Here is a 16,074-nt window from a genome sequence, read left to right on the forward strand (position 1 = left end):
GCTACTCCTACTTTCCTCCGCTCCATCTATTCTCCTCTGCTACTCCTACTTCCCTCTCTGCTCCATCTATTCTCTTCTGCTACTCCTACTTCCCTCTCTGCTCCATCTATTCTCCACTGCTCCTCCTACTTTCCTCTCTGTCCTCTCTGCTCCATCTATTCTCCTCTGCTCTTCCTACTTTCCTCTCTGCTCCATCTATTCTCCTATGCTACTCCTACTTCCCTCTCTGCTCCATCTATTCTCCACTGCTCCTCCTACTTTCCTCTCTGTCCTCTCTGCTCCATCTATTCTCCTCTGCTCTTCCTACTTTCCTCTCTGCTTCTCCTATTCTCCACTGTTCCTCCTACTTTCCTCTCTGCTCCATCTATTCTCCACTGCTCCTCCTACTTTCCTCTCTGTTCCATCTATTCTCCACTGTTCCTCCTCTTTTCCTCTCTGCTCCATCTATTCTCCACTGCTCCTCCTACTTTCCTCCATTCTCCTCCTATTCTCCTCTGCTCCTCCTACTTTCATCTCTGCTCCATCTACTCTCCACTGCTCCTCCTACTTTCCTCTCTGCTCCATCTATTCTCCACTGTTCCTCCTATTTTCCTCTCTGCTCCATCTATTCTCCACTGTTCCTCCTATTTTCCTCTCTTCTCCATCTATTCTCCACTGCTGCTCCTCCTTTCCTCTCTGCTCTATCTATTCTCCACTGCTCCTCCTACTTTCCTCTCTGCTCCTCCTATTCTCCTCTGCTCCTCCTACTTTCCTCTCTGCTCCTCCTATTCTCCTCTGCTACTCCTACTTCCCTCTCTGCTCCATCTATTCTCTTCTGCTACTCCTACTTCCCTCTCTGCTCCATCTATTCTCCACTGCTCCTCCTACTTTCCTCTCTGTCATCTCTGCTCCATCTATTCTCCTCTGCTCTTCCTACTTTCCTCTCTGCTCCATCTATTCTCCTCTGCTACTCCTACTTCCCTCTCTGCTCCATCTATTCTCCACTGCTCCTCCTACTTTCCTCTCTGTCCTCTCTGCTCCATCTATTCTCCTCTGCTCTTTCTACTTTCCTCTCTGCTTCTCCTATTCTCCACTGTTCCTCCTACTTTCCTCTCTGCTCCATCTATTCTCCACTGCTCCTCCTACTTTCCTCTCTGCTCCATCTATCCTCCACTGCTCCTCCTACTTTCCTTTCTGCTCCATCTATTCTCCACTGTTCCTCATACTTTCCTCTCTGCTCCATCTAGTCTCCACTGCTCCTCCTACTTTCCTCTCTGCTCCATCTAGTCTCCACTGCTCTTCCTACTTTCCTCTCTGCTCCATCTATTCTCCTCTGCTCCTCCTATTCTCCTCTGCTCCTCCTTTCTTCTCTGCTCCATCTATTTTCCTCTGCTCCTCCTACTTTCCTCTCTGCTCCATCTATTCTCCACTGCTCCTCCTACTTTTCCCTCTGTCCTCTCTGCTCCATCTATTCTCCTCTGCTCTTCCTACTTTCCTCTCTGCTCCTCCTATTCTCCACTGTTCCCCCTACTTTCCTCTCTGCTCCATCTATTCTCCACTGCTCCTCCTACTTTCCTCTCTGCTCCATCTATTCTCCACTGCTCCTCCTACTTTCCTCTCTGCTCCATCTATTCTCCACTGTTCCTCCTCCTTGCATCTCTGCTCCATCTATTCTCCACTGCTACTCCTACTTTCCTCCGCTCCATCTATTCTCCTCTGCTACTCCTACTTCCCTCTCTGCTCCATCTATTCTCTTCTGCTACTCCTACTTCCCTCTCTGCTCCATCTATTCTCCACTGCTCCTCCTACTTTCCTCTCTGTCCTCTCTGCTCCATCTATTCTCCTCTGCTCCTCCTATTCTCCTCTGCTCCTCCTTTCTTCTCTGCTCCATCTATTTTCCTCTGCTCCTCCTACTTTCCTCTCTGCTCCATCTATTCTCCACTGCTCCTCCTACTTTTCCCTCTGTCCTCTCTGCTCCATCTATTCTCCTCTGCTCTTCCTACTTTCCTCTCTGCTCCTCCTATTCTCCACTGTTCCCCCTACTTTCCTCTCTGCTCCATCTATTCTCCACTGCTCCTCCTACTTTCCTCTCTGCTCCATCTATTCTCCACTGCTCCTCCTACTTTCCTCTCTGCTCCATCTATTCTCCACTGTTCCTCCTCCTTGCATCTCTGCTCCATCTATTCTCCACTGCTACTCCTACTTTCCTCCGCTCCATCTATTCTCCTCTGCTACTCCTACTTCCCTCTCTGCTCCATCTATTCTCTTCTGCTACTCCTACTTCCCTCTCTGCTCCATCTATTCTCCACTGCTCCTCCTACTTTCCTCTCTGTCCTCTCTGCTCCATCTATTCTCCACTGCTCCTCCTACTTTCCTCTCTGTCATCTCTGCTCCATCTATTCTCCTCTGCTCTTCCTACTTTCCTCTCTGCTCCATCTATTCTCCTCTGCTACTCCTACTTCCCTCTCTGCTCCATCTATTCTCCACTGCTCCTCCTACTTTCCTCTCTGTCCTCTCTGCTCCATCTATTCTCCTCTGCTCTTTCTACTTTCCTCTCTGCTTCTCCTATTCTCCACTGTTCCTCCTACTTTCCTCTCTGCTCCATCTATTCTCCACTGCTCCTCCTACTTTCCTCTCTGCTCCATCTATCCTCCACTGCTCCTCCTACTTTCCTTTCTGCTCCATCTATTCTCCACTGTTCCTCATACTTTCCTCTCTGCTCCATCTAGTCTCCACTGCTCCTCCTACTTTCCTCTCTGCTCCATCTAGTCTCCACTGCTCTTCCTACTTTCCTCTCTGCTCCATCTATTCTCCTCTGCTCCTCCTATTCTCCTCTGCTCCTCCTTTCTTCTCTGCTCCATCTATTTTCCTCTGCTCCTCCTATTTTCCTCTCTGCTCCATCTATTCTCCACTGCTCCTCCTACTTTTCCCTCTGTCCTCTCTGCTCCATCTATTCTCCTCTGCTCTTCCTACTTTCCTCTCTGCTCCTCCTATTCTCCACTGTTCCCCCTACTTTCCTCTCTGCTCTATCTATTCTCCACTGCTCCTCCTACTTTCCTCTCTGCTCCATCTATTCTCCACTGCTCCTCCTACTTTCCTCTCTGCTCCATCTATTCTCCACTGTTCCTCCTCCTTGCATCTCTGCTCCATCTATTCTCCACTGCTACTCCTACTTTCCTCCGCTCCATCTATTCTCCTCTGCTACTCCTACTTCCCTCTCTGCTCCATCTATTCTCTTCTGCTACTCCTACTTCCCTCTCTGCTCCATCTATTCTCCACTGCTCCTCCTACTTTCCTCTCTGTCCTCTCTGCTCCATCTATTCTCCTCTGCTCTTCCTACTTTCCTCTCTGCTCCATCTATTCTCCTATGCTACTCCTACTTCCCTCTCTGCTCCATCTATTCTCCACTGCTCCTCCTACTTTCCTCTCTGTCCTCTCTGCTCCATCTATTCTCCTCTGCTCTTCCTACTTTCCTCTCTGCTTCTCCTATTCTCCACTGTTCCTCCTACTTTCCTCTCTGCTCCATCTATTCTCCACTGCTCCTCTTACTTTCCTCTCTGTTCCATCTATTCTCCACTGTTCCTCCTCTTTTCCTCTCTGCTCCATCTATTCTCCACTGCTCCTCCTACTTTCCTCCATTCTCCTCCTATTCTCCTCTGCTCCTCCTACTTTCATCTCTGCTCCATCTACTCTCCACTGCTCCTCCTACTTTCCTCTCTGCTCCATCTATTCTCCACTGTTCCTCCTATTTTCCTCTCTGCTCCATCTATTCTCCACTGTTCCTCCTATTTTCCTCTCTTCTCCATCTATTCTCCACTGCTGCTCCTCCTTTCCTCTCTGCTCTATCTATTCTCCACTGCTCCTCCTACTTTCCTCTCTGCTCCTCCTATTCTCCTCTGCTCCTCCTACTTTCCTCTCTGCTCCTCCTATTCTCCTCTGCTACTCCTACTTCCCTCTCTGCTCCATCTATTCTCTTCTGCTACTCCTACTTCCCTCTCTGCTCCATCTATTCTCCACTGCTCCTCCTACTTTCCTCTCTGTCATCTCTGCTCCATCTATTCTCCTCTGCTCTTCCTACTTTCCTCTCTGCTCCATCTATTCTCCTCTGCTACTCCTACTTCCCTCTCTGCTCCATCTATTCTCCACTGCTCCTCCTACTTTCCTCTCTGTCCTCTCTGCTCCATCTATTCTCCTCTGCTCTTTCTACTTTCCTCTCTGCTTCTCCTATTCTCCACTGTTCCTCCTACTTTCCTCTCTGCTCCATCTATTCTCCACTGCTCCTCCTACTTTCCTCTCTGCTCCATCTATCCTCCACTGCTCCTCCTACTTTCCTTTCTGCTCCATCTATTCTCCACTGTTCCTCATACTTTCCTCTCTGCTCCATCTAGTCTCCACTGCTCCTCCTACTTTCCTCTCTGCTCCATCTAGTCTCCACTGCTCTTCCTACTTTCCTCTCTGCTCCATCTATTCTCCTCTGCTCCTCCTATTCTCCTCTGCTCCTCCTTTCTTCTCTGCTCCATCTATTTTCCTCTGCTCCTCCTACTTTCCTCTCTGCTCCATCTATTCTCCACTGCTCCTCCTACTTTTCCCTCTGTCCTCTCTGCTCCATCTATTCTCCTCTGCTCTTCCTACTTTCCTCTCTGCTCCTCCTATTCTCCACTGTTCCCCCTACTTTCCTCTCTGCTCCATCTATTCTCCACTGCTCCTCCTACTTTCCTCTCTGCTCCATCTATTCTCCACTGCTCCTCCTACTTTCCTCTCTGCTCCATCTATTCTCCACTGTTCCTCCTCCTTGCATCTCTGCTCCATCTATTCTCCACTGCTACTCCTACTTTCCTCCGCTCCATCTATTCTCCTCTGCTACTCCTACTTCCCTCTCTGCTCCATCTATTCTCTTCTGCTACTCCTACTTCCCTCTCTGCTCCATCTATTCTCCACTGCTCCTCCTACTTTCCTCTCTGTCCTCTCTGCTCCATCTATTCTCCTCTGCTCCTCCTATTCTCCTCTGCTCCTCCTTTCTTCTCTGCTCCATCTATTTTCCTCTGCTCCTCCTACTTTCCTCTCTGCTCCATCTATTCTCCACTGCTCCTCCTACTTTTCCCTCTGTCCTCTCTGCTCCATCTATTCTCCTCTGCTCTTCCTACTTTCCTCTCTGCTCCTCCTATTCTCCACTGTTCCCCCTACTTTCCTCTCTGCTCCATCTATTCTCCACTGCTCCTCCTACTTTCCTCTCTGCTCCATCTATTCTCCACTGCTCCTCCTACTTTCCTCTCTGCTCCATCTATTCTCCACTGTTCCTCCTCCTTGCATCTCTGCTCCATCTATTCTCCACTGCTACTCCTACTTTCCTCCGCTCCATCTATTCTCCTCTGCTACTCCTACTTCCCTCTCTGCTCCATCTATTCTCTTCTGCTACTCCTACTTCCCTCTCTGCTCCATCTATTCTCCACTGCTCCTCCTACTTTCCTCTCTGTCCTCTCTGCTCCATCTATTCTCCACTGCTCCTCCTACTTTCCTCTCTGTCATCTCTGCTCCATCTATTCTCCTCTGCTCTTCCTACTTTCCTCTCTGCTCCATCTATTCTCCTCTGCTACTCCTACTTCCCTCTCTGCTCCATCTATTCTCCACTGCTCCTCCTACTTTCCTCTCTGTCCTCTCTGCTCCATCTATTCTCCTCTGCTCTTTCTACTTTCCTCTCTGCTTCTCCTATTCTCCACTGTTCCTCCTACTTTCCTCTCTGCTCCATCTATTCTCCACTGTTCCTCCTACTTTCCTCTCTGCTCCATCTATCCTCCACTGCTCCTCCTACTTTCCTTTCTGCTCCATCTATTCTCCACTGTTCCTCATACTTTCCTCTCTGCTCCATCTAGTCTCCACTGCTCCTCCTACTTTCCTCTCTGCTCCATCTAGTCTCCACTGCTCTTCCTACTTTCCTCTCTGCTCCATCTATTCTCCTCTGCTCCTCCTATTCTCCTCTGCTCCTCCTTTCTTCTCTGCTCCATCTATTTTCCTCTGCTCCTCCTATTTTCCTCTCTGCTCCATCTATTCTCCACTGCTCCTCCTACTTTTCCCTCTGTCCTCTCTGCTCCATCTATTCTCCTCTGCTCTTCCTACTTTCCTCTCTGCTCCTCCTATTCTCCACTGTTCCCCCTACTTTCCTCTCTGCTCCATCTATTCTCCACTGCTCCTCCTACTTTCCTCTCTGCTCCATCTATTCTCCACTGCTCCTCCTACTTTCCTCTCTGCTCCATCTATTCTCCACTGTTCCTCCTCCTTGCATCTCTGCTCCATCTATTCTCCACTGCTACTCCTACTTTCCTCCGCTCCATCTATTCTCCTCTGCTACTCCTACTTCCCTCTCTGCTCCATCTATTCTCTTCTGCTACTCCTACTTCCCTCTCTGCTCCATCTATTCTCCACTGCTCCTCCTACTTTCCTCTCTGTCCTCTCTGCTCCATCTATTCTCCTCTGCTCTTCCTACTTTCCTCTCTGCTCCATCTATTCTCCTATGCTACTCCTACTTCCCTCTCTGCTCCATCTATTCTCCACTGCTCCTCCTACTTTCCTCTCTGTCCTCTCTGCTCCATCTATTCTCCTCTGCTCTTCCTACTTTCCTCTCTGCTTCTCCTATTCTCCACTGTTCCTCCTACTTTCCTCTCTGCTCCATCTATTCTCCACTGCTCCTCTTACTTTCCTCTCTGTTCCATCTATTCTCCACTGTTCCTCCTCTTTTCCTCTCTGCTCCATCTATTCTCCACTGCTCCTCCTACTTTCCTCCATTCTCCTCCTATTCTCCTCTGCTCCTCCTACTTTCATCTCTGCTCCATCTACTCTCCACTGCTCCTCCTACTTTCCTCTCTGCTCCATCTATTCTCCACTGTTCCTCCTATTTTCCTCTCTGCTCCATCTATTCTCCACTGTTCCTCCTATTTTCCTCTCTTCTCCATCTATTCTCCACTGCTGCTCCTCCTTTCCTCTCTGCTCTATCTATTCTCCACTGCTCCTCCTACTTTCCTCTCTGCTCCTCCTATTCTCCTCTGCTCCTCCTACTTTCCTCTCTGCTCCTCCTATTCTCCTCTGCTACTCCTACTTCCCTCTCTGCTCCATCTATTCTCTTCTGCTACTCCTACTTCCCTCTCTGCTCCATCTATTCTCCACTGCTCCTCCTACTTTCCTCTCTGTCATCTCTGCTCCATCTATTCTCCTCTGCTCTTCCTACTTTCCTCTCTGCTCCATCTATTCTCCTCTGCTACTCCTACTTCCCTCTCTGCTCCATCTATTCTCCACTGCTCCTCCTACTTTCCTCTCTGTCCTCTCTGCTCCATCTATTCTCCTCTGCTCTTTCTACTTTCCTCTCTGCTTCTCCTATTCTCCACTGTTCCTCCTACTTTCCTCTCTGCTCCATCTATTCTCCACTGCTCCTCCTACTTTCCTCTCTGCTCCATCTATCCTCCACTGCTCCTCCTACTTTCCTTTCTGCTCCATCTATTCTCCACTGTTCCTCATACTTTCCTCTCTGCTCCATCTAGTCTCCACTGCTCCTCCTACTTTCCTCTCTGCTCCATCTAGTCTCCACTGCTCTTCCTACTTTCCTCTCTGCTCCATCTATTCTCCTCTGCTCCTCCTATTCTCCTCTGCTCCTCCTTTCTTCTCTGCTCCATCTATTTTCCTCTGCTCCTCCTACTTTCCTCTCTGCTCCATCTATTCTCCACTGCTCCTCCTACTTTTCCCTCTGTCCTCTCTGCTCCATCTATTCTCCTCTGCTCTTCCTACTTTCCTCTCTGCTCCTCCTATTCTCCACTGTTCCCCCTACTTTCCTCTCTGCTCCATCTATTCTCCACTGCTCCTCCTACTTTCCTCTCTGCTCCATCTATTCTCCACTGCTCCTCCTACTTTCCTCTCTGCTCCATCTATTCTCCACTGTTCCTCCTCCTTGCATCTCTGCTCCATCTATTCTCCACTGCTACTCCTACTTTCCTCCGCTCCATCTATTCTCCTCTGCTACTCCTACTTCCCTCTCTGCTCCATCTATTCTCTTCTGCTACTCCTACTTCCCTCTCTGCTCCATCTATTCTCCACTGCTCCTCCTACTTTCCTCTCTGTCCTCTCTGCTCCATCTATTCTCCTCTGCTCCTCCTATTCTCCTCTGCTCCTCCTTTCTTCTCTGCTCCATCTATTTTCCTCTGCTCCTCCTACTTTCCTCTCTGCTCCATCTATTCTCCACTGCTCCTCCTACTTTTCCCTCTGTCCTCTCTGCTCCATCTATTCTCCTCTGCTCTTCCTACTTTCCTCTCTGCTCCTCCTATTCTCCACTGTTCCCCCTACTTTCCTCTCTGCTCCATCTATTCTCCACTGCTCCTCCTACTTTCCTCTCTGCTCCATCTATTCTCCACTGCTCCTCCTACTTTCCTCTCTGCTCCATCTATTCTCCACTGTTCCTCCTCCTTGCATCTCTGCTCCATCTATTCTCCACTGCTACTCCTACTTTCCTCCGCTCCATCTATTCTCCTCTGCTACTCCTACTTCCCTCTCTGCTCCATCTATTCTCTTCTGCTACTCCTACTTCCCTCTCTGCTCCATCTATTCTCCACTGCTCCTCCTACTTTCCTCTCTGTCCTCTCTGCTCCATCTATTCTCCACTGCTCCTCCTACTTTCCTCTCTGTCATCTCTGCTCCATCTATTCTCCTCTGCTCTTCCTACTTTCCTCTCTGCTCCATCTATTCTCCTCTGCTACTCCTACTTCCCTCTCTGCTCCATCTATTCTCCACTGCTCCTCCTACTTTCCTCTCTGTCCTCTCTGCTCCATCTATTCTCCTCTGCTCTTTCTACTTTCCTCTCTGCTTCTCCTATTCTCCACTGTTCCTCCTACTTTCCTCTCTGCTCCATCTATTCTCCACTGCTCCTCCTACTTTCCTCTCTGCTCCATCTATCCTCCACTGCTCCTCCTACTTTCCTTTCTGCTCCATCTATTCTCCACTGTTCCTCATACTTTCCTCTCTGCTCCATCTAGTCTCCACTGCTCCTCCTACTTTCCTCTCTGCTCCATCTAGTCTCCACTGCTCTTCCTACTTTCCTCTCTGCTCCATCTATTCTCCTCTGCTCCTCCTATTCTCCTCTGCTCCTCCTTTCTTCTCTGCTCCATCTATTTTCCTCTGCTCCTCCTATTTTCCTCTCTGCTCCATCTATTCTCCACTGCTCCTCCTACTTTTCCCTCTGTCCTCTCTGCTCCATCTATTCTCCTCTGCTCTTCCTACTTTCCTCTCTGCTCCTCCTATTCTCCACTGTTCCCCCTACTTTCCTCTCTGCTCCATCTATTCTCCACTGCTCCTCCTACTTTCCTCTCTGCTCCATCTATTCTCCACTGCTCCTCCTACTTTCCTCTCTGCTCCATCTATTCTCCACTGTTCCTCCTCCTTGCATCTCTGCTCCATCTATTCTCCACTGCTACTCCTACTTTCCTCCGCTCCATCTATTCTCCTCTGCTACTCCTACTTCCCTCTCTGCTCCATCTATTCTCTTCTGCTACTCCTACTTCCCTCTCTGCTCCATCTATTCTCCACTGCTCCTCCTACTTTCCTCTCTGTCCTCTCTGCTCCATCTATTCTCCTCTGCTCTTCCTACTTTCCTCTCTGCTCCATCTATTCTCCTATGCTACTCCTACTTCCCTCTCTGCTCCATCTATTCTCCACTGCTCCTCCTACTTTCCTCTCTGTCCTCTCTGCTCCATCTATTCTCCTCTGCTCTTCCTACTTTCCTCTCTGCTTCTCCTATTCTCCACTGTTCCTCCTACTTTCCTCTCTGCTCCATCTATTCTCCACTGCTCCTCTTACTTTCCTCTCTGTTCCATCTATTCTCCACTGTTCCTCCTCTTTTCCTCTCTGCTCCATCTATTCTCCACTGCTCCTCCTACTTTCCTCCATTCTCCTCCTATTCTCCTCTGCTCCTCCTACTTTCATCTCTGCTCCATCTACTCTCCACTGCTCCTCCTACTTTCCTCTCTGCTCCATCTATTCTCCACTGTTCCTCCTATTTTCCTCTCTGCTCCATCTATTCTCCACTGTTCCTCCTATTTTCCTCTCTTCTCCATCTATTCTCCACTGCTGCTCCTCCTTTCCTCTCTGCTCTATCTATTCTCCACTGCTCCTCCTACTTTCCTCTCTGCTCCTCCTATTCTCCTCTGCTCCTCCTACTTTCCTCTCTGCTCCTCCTATTCTCCTCTGCTACTCCTACTTCCCTCTCTGCTCCATCTATTCTCTTCTGCTACTCCTACTTCCCTCTCTGCTCCATCTATTCTCCACTGCTCCTCCTACTTTCCTCTCTGTCATCTCTGCTCCATCTATTCTCCTCTGCTCTTCCTACTTTCCTCTCTGCTCCATCTATTCTCCTCTGCTACTCCTACTTCCCTCTCTGCTCCATCTATTCTCCACTGCTCCTCCTACTTTCCTCTCTGTCCTCTCTGCTCCATCTATTCTCCTCTGCTCTTTCTACTTTCCTCTCTGCTTCTCCTATTCTCCACTGTTCCTCCTACTTTCCTCTCTGCTCCATCTATTCTCCACTGCTCCTCCTACTTTCCTCTCTGCTCCATCTATCCTCCACTGCTCCTCCTACTTTCCTTTCTGCTCCATCTATTCTCCACTGTTCCTCATACTTTCCTCTCTGCTCCATCTAGTCTCCACTGCTCCTCCTACTTTCCTCTCTGCTCCATCTAGTCTCCACTGCTCTTCCTACTTTCCTCTCTGCTCCATCTATTCTCCTCTGCTCCTCCTACTTTCCTCTCTGCTCCATTTATTCTCCACTGCTCTTCCTACTTTCCTCTCTGCTCCATCTATTCTCCACTGCTCCTTCTACTTTCCTCTCTGCTCCTCCTATTCTCCACTGTTCCTCCTCCTTTCCTCTCTGCTCCATCTATTCTACACTGCTCCTCCTACTTTCCTCTCTGCTCCTCCTATTCTCCTCTGCTCCTCCTACTTTCCTCTCTGCTCCATCTATTCTCCACTGCTCTTCCTACTTTCCTCTCTGCTCCATCTATTCTCCACTGTTCCTCCTATTTTCCTCTCTGCTCCATCTATTCTCCACTGCTCCTCCTCCTTTCCTCTCTGCTCCATCTATTCTCCACTGCTCCTCCTACTTTCCTCTCTGCTCCTCCTATTCTCCTCTGCTCATCCTTTCTTCTCTGCTCCATCTATTCTCCTCTGCTCTTCCTACTTTCCTCTCTGCTCCATCTATTTTCCTCTGCTCCTCCTACTTTCCTCTCTGCTCCATCTATTCTCCACTGCTCCTCCTACTTTTCCCTCTGTCCTCTCTGCTCCATCTATTCTCCTCTGCTCTTCCTACTTTCCTCTCTGCTCCTCCTATTCTCCACTGTTCCCCCTACTTTCCTCTCTGCTCCATCTATTCTCCACTGCTCCTCCTACTTTCCTCTCTGCTCCATCTATTCTCCACTGCTCCTCCTACTTTCCTCTCTGCTCCATCTATTCTCCACTGTTCCTCCTCCTTGCATCTCTGCTCCATCTATTCTCCACTGCTACTCCTACTTTCCTCCGCTCCATCTATTCTCCTCTGCTACTCCTACTTCCCTCTCTGCTCCATCTATTCTCTTCTGCTACTCCTACTTCCCTCTCTGCTCCATCTATTCTCCACTGCTCCTCCTACTTTCCTCTCTGCTCCATCTATTCTCCTCTGCTCTTCCTACTTTCCTCTCTGCTCCATCTATTCTCCTCTGCTACTCCTACTTCCCTCTCTGCTCCATCTATTCTCCACTGCTCCTCCTACTTTCCTCTCTGTCCTCTCTGCTCCATCTATTCTCCTCTGCTCTTCCTACTTTCCTCTCTGCTTCTCCTATTCTCCACTGTTCCTCCTACTTTCCTCTCTGCTCCATCTATTCTCCACTGCTCCTCCTACGTTCCTCTCTGTTCCATCTATTCTCCACTGTTCCTCCTCCTTTCCTCTCTGCTCCATCTATTCTCCACTGCTCCTCCTACTTTCCTCCATTCTCCTCCTATTCTCCTCTGCTCCTCCTACTTTCATCTCTGCTCCATCTACTCTCCACTGCTCCTCCTACTTTCCTCTCTGCTCCATCTATTCTCCACTGTTCCTCCTATTTTCCTCTCTGCTCCATCTATTCTCCACTGTTCCTCCTACTTTCCTCCATTCTCCTCCTATTCTCCTCTGCTCCTCCTACTTTCATCTCTGCTCCATCTACTCTCCACTGCTCCTCCTACTTTCCTCTCTGCTCCATCTATTCTCCACTGTTCCTCCTATTTTCCTCTCTGCTCCATCTATTCTCCACTGTTCCTCCTATTTTCCTCTCTGCTCCATCTATTCTCCACTGCTCCTCCTCCTTTCCTCTCTGCTCTATCTATTCTCCACTGCTCCTCCTACTTTCCTCTCTGCTCCTCCTATTCTCCTCTGCTCTTCCTACTTTCCTCTCTGCTCCATCTATTTTCCTCTGCTCCTCCTACTTTCTTCTCTGCTCCATCTATTCTCCACTGCTCCTCCTACTTTCCTCTCTGTCCTCTCTGCTACATCTATTCTCCTCTGCTCTTCCTACTTTCCTCTCTGCTCCTCCTATTCTCCACTGTTCCTACTTTCCTCTCTGCTCCATCTATTCTCCACTGCTCCTCCTACTTCCCCTCTGTCCTCTCTGCTACATCTATTCTCCTCTGCTCTTCCTACTTTCCTCTCTGCTCCATCTATTCTCCACTGCTCCTCCTACTTTCCTCTCTGCTCCTTCTATTCTCCACTGTTCCTCCTCCTTTCTTCTCTGCTCCATCTATTCTCCACTGCTCCTCCTACTTTCCTCTCTGCTCCTCCTATTCTCCACTGTTCTTCCTCCTTTCCTCTCTGCTCCATCTATTCTCCACTGCTCCTCCTACTTTCCTCTCTGCTCCTCCTATTCTCCTCTGCTCCTCCTACTTTCCTCTCTGCTCCATCTATTCTCCACTGCTCCTCCTACTTTCCTCTCTGCTCCATCTATTCTCCACTGTTCCTATTTTCCTCTCTGCTCCATCTATTCTCCACTGCTTCTCCTCCTTTCCTCTCTGCTCCATCTATTCTCCACTGCTCCTCCTACTTTCCTCTCTGCTCCTCCTATTCTCCTCTGCTCCTCCTACTTTCTTCTCTGCTCCATCTATTCTCCTCTGCTCTTTCTACTTTCCTCTCTGCTCCTCCTATTCTCCACTGTTCCTCCTACTTTCCTCTCTGCTCCATCTATTCTCCACTGCTCCTCCTACTTTCCTCTCTGCTCCATCTATTCTCCACTGCTCCTCCTACTTTCCTCTCTGCTCCATCTATTCTCCACTGTTCCTCCTACTTTCCTCTCTGCTCCATCTATTCTCCACTGCTCCTCCTACTTTCCTCTCTGCTCCATCTAGTCTCCACTGCTCTTCCTACTTTCCTCTCTGCTCCATCTATTCTCCTCTCTGCTCCATCTATTCTCCACTGCTCCTCCTGCTTTCCTCTCTGCTCCATCTATTCCCCACTGCTCCTCCTACTTTTTTCTCTGCTCCATCTATTCTCCACTGTTCCTCCTACTTTCCTCACTGCTCCTCCTATTCTCATCTACTCCTCCTACTTCCCTCTCTGCTCCATCTATTCTCCACTGCTCCTCCTACTTTCCTCTCTGTCCTCTCTGCTCCATCTATTCTCCTCTGCTCTTCCTACTTTCCTCTCTGCTCCATCTATTCTCCTCTGCTACTCCTACTTCCCTCTCTGCTCCATCTATTCTCCACTGCTCCTCCTACTTTCCTCTGTCCTCTCTGCTCCATCTATTCTCCTCTGCTCTTCCTACTTTCCTCTCTGCTTCTCCTATTCTCCACTGTTCCTCCTACTTTCCTCTCTGCTCCATCTATACTCCACTGCTCCTCCTACTTTCCTCTCTGTTCCATCTATTCTCCACTGTTCCTCCTCCTTTCCTCTCTGCTCCATCTATTCTCCACTGCTCCTCCTACTTTCCTCCATTCTCCTCCTATTCTCCTCTGCTCCTCCTACTTTCCTCTCTGCTCCATCTACTCTCCACTGCTCCTCCTACTTTCCTCTCTGCTCCATCTATTCTCCACTGTTCCTCCTATTTTCCTCTCTGCTCCATCTATTCTCCACTGTTCCTCCTATTTTCCTCTCTGCTCCATCTATTCTCCACTGCTCCTCCTCCTTTCCTCTCTGCTCTATCTATTCTCCACTGCTCCTCCTACTTTCCTCTCTGCTCCTCCTATTCTCCTCTGCTCCTCCTACTTTCCTCTCTGCTCCATCTATTCTCCTCTGCTCTTCCTACTTTCCTCTCTGCTCCATCTATTTTCCTCTGCTCCTCCTACTTTCCTCTCTGCTCCATCTATTCTCCTCTGCTCTTCCTACTTTCCTCTCTGCTCCATCTATTTTCCTCTGCTCCTCCTACTTTCTTCTCTGCTCCATCTATTCTCCACTGCTCCTCCTACTTTCCCCTCTGTCCTCTCTGCTACATCTATTCTCCTCTGCTCTTCCTACTTTCCTCTCTGCTCCTCCTATTCTCCACTGTTCCTACTTTCCTCTCTGCTCCATCTATTCTCCACTGCTCCTCCTACTTCCCCTCTGTCCTCTCTGCTACATCTATTCTCCTCTGCTCTTCCTACTTTCCTCTCTGCTCCATCTATTCTCCACTGCTCCTCCTACTTTCCTCTCTGCTCCTCCTATTCTCCACTGTTCTTCCTCCTTTCCTCTCTGCTCCATCTATTCTCCACTGCTCCTCCTACTTTCCTCTCTGCTCCATCTATTCTCCACTGTTCCTCCTATTTTCCTCTCTGCTCCATCTATTCTCCACTGCTTCTCCTCCTTTCCTCTCTGCTCCATCTATTCTCCACTGCTCCTCCTACTTTCCTCTCTGCTCCTCCTATTCTCCTCTGCTCCTCCTACTTTCTTCTCTGCTCCATCTATTCTCCTCTGCTCTTTCTACTTTCCTCTCTGCTCCTCCTATTCTCCACTGTTCCTCCTACTTTCCTCTCTGCTCCATCTATTCTCCACTGCTCCTCCTACTTTCCTCTCTGCTCCATCTATTCTCCACTGCTCCTCCTACTTTCCTCTCTGCTCCATCTATTCTCCACTGTTCCTCCTACTTTCCTCTCTGCTCCATCTATTCTCCACTGCTCCTCCTACTTTCCTCTCTGCTCCATCTAGTCTCCACTGCTCTTCCTACTTTCCTCTCTGCTCCATCCATTCTCCTCTCTGCTCCATCTATTCTCCACTGCTCCTCCTGCTTTCCTCTCTGCTCCATCTATTCCCCACTGCTCCTCCTACTTTTTTCTCTGCTCCATCTATTCTCCACTGTTCCTCCTACTTTCCTCACTGCTCCTCCTATTCTCATCTACTCCTCCTACTTTCCTCTCTGCTCCATCTATTCTCCACTGCTCCTCCTACTTTCCTCTCTGCTCCATCTATTCTCCACTGCTCCTCCTATTTTCCTCTTTGCTCCATCTTTGGTGAAGAGATGCTGATGGGACAGGGGAAAGTATATTTTATAATATATGCACTGGAAATACAGAGTGGAAGTATTATTTATTAAGATGTATCAGCCTATGCTACAGGAAAATAATGGAGTGCTACTTTAAGAGGACAACTTTCCATACCGGTTTAGTTATTTGAGCCTTTTTACTTGGTGCGTGCAATATGCAAATTTTTATGGTCTTTACCAAGGGGGCAATCCTTACAGGGTAATTATACAGAACAGCACAGACACGCCCCTAAGGATCCTGAGAGCAACAACTCCTTGTAAAAACCATAAAAATTGGGCCCAAATCCAATGAATCATATGGCAGAATTAAAAATAATACTCAGGGGAGCAACAGGGATAAAATGAGAACAAAAACTGCCTCATTTTTCCCTGGTGACTAGTTCTTCTCAAAGTCTATGCCAATGAAGATGAGACTATATTGAGAAATGTATGACTACAGGGTTGACATTGGTAAATTGACACATACTTTGAATTACTTGTCTTTCACAAATCTTGGTCGGTATACACTAGTCACATCCAAAGCTGCAATGAAATGTCAACTTGTTAATTCTCTAGCTGTTCAGGCTACCATCTCACTGCTGCCACCTATTGGGTCAGTGCCGGTATTGCGTATGAT

General features: G+C 48.7%; 1 protein-coding gene across 3 annotated transcripts in view; it reads left to right on the top strand.

Annotated features, from left to right (window-relative positions):
- VSTM2B (V-set and transmembrane domain containing 2B) overlaps nt 1–16,074 on the top strand; it is a 79,481-nt gene that overhangs the window by 62,545 nt on the left and 862 nt on the right. The gene's annotated exons all lie outside the window — the stretch shown is intronic.

Source organism: Ranitomeya variabilis, chromosome 2, assembly GCF_051348905.1.
Source record: "Ranitomeya variabilis isolate aRanVar5 chromosome 2, aRanVar5.hap1, whole genome shotgun sequence".
In the NCBI taxonomy this organism is placed as follows: Eukaryota; Metazoa; Chordata; class Amphibia; order Anura; family Dendrobatidae; genus Ranitomeya; species Ranitomeya variabilis.